Source organism: Octopus bimaculoides, chromosome 15 (assembly GCF_001194135.2).
Source record: "Octopus bimaculoides isolate UCB-OBI-ISO-001 chromosome 15, ASM119413v2, whole genome shotgun sequence".
Classification (NCBI taxonomy): Eukaryota; Metazoa; Mollusca; class Cephalopoda; order Octopoda; family Octopodidae; genus Octopus; species Octopus bimaculoides.
In genome coordinates, this window is record NC_068995.1 from 38,970,006 (window position 1) to 38,971,339 (window position 1,334).

Sequence of the window (1,334 nt, forward strand, 5' to 3'; positions counted from 1 at the left end):
ATATATATATATATATATATATATATGTATATATATACATACATATGCATGTATGTATGTGTATACTGTTTTCTTATTTATTTTTCCCAGAAATTCAGGTAGTAATTAAGCCGACAGTGTATATTCGTAAATAACATATGTCAAAATATTATGCTCAAGAAAGTGTCTATATGTGAGTGTAAGTGTATGTGTGTACGTCTGCGTGTTTTTTTTGTTTTTGTTTCACATCTGTCTCTTTCTGTGAGTATAAGTGCATGTTTATTTGTGTGTGAGTTTATGCGTCTAAAAATCTGAACATTAACCATAGGTAATTACATTATTAGATTGCCAGAGGAAAATGGATGTAACCTTTGTATGGCTGCATACACCCGCACACACATGCACACCTACACACACACACACACACACACACACACGATTATATATTTGCTGAATTAAAAAAGGTGTCGTGTATTTTGAGCTGCTTCCATTGAACCAAGCGATCAATTCACATGTTTACTGTCAACAACTAATGAAGCTGGGGGAAGCATTCAAAGAATTGGCAAATCGTAAAGGACTAGTGTTCAACCATGACAAAGCTACTATGGCACTCCGTGAGTTACGACAAAGAGGGTTCCGGTTGACCCAATCAACAGAACACCCTGCTATTGAAATTAACCTGCAAGTGACTGAGCATTCCACAGACACGTGTACCCTTAACGTAGTTATCGGCGAGATTCAGCGTGACACAGAGTGTGACAAGCCTGGCGCTTTGAAATACATGTACAAAAGAAAGAGTGAGAGAAAGTTGCGGTGAAAGAGTACCACATGAAATCGAAACAGCAGTCCGATGACTGCGAGTCCGCTGCCCTAACCACTGGGCTATTACGCTTCCTATGACAAAGCTAGACCACACACGTATTTGCTAACCCGTGAAAAATCATTGGAGCTCGGTTGAGAATTGAGGTGACATCCACCGTATAGCTCTGACCTTGCATATCAGATTACCATCTATGTCGAGGCTTGCAAAATTCTTTGAATGGTAAAACTTTCAATAATGATGATAACCTGAAATCGCACTTACTTCAGTTTTTGGCTGATAAGGAAGAGAAGTTCTATAAGTGTTGAATCGTGAAGTTGCAGAAAGATGGCAAAAGATCATCAAACCAAATGGAAAATGTCTAATTGATTAAAGCTCATTCTTGGTATGGAAAAAAATGAATTCTGTTTCATTCCAAATAACCGAAATTACCATTTTGCCAACCCAAAATACACATAAATACATTACATATACACATAGATACTAATATACATACACACATACATACATACATACATACATACATACATACACA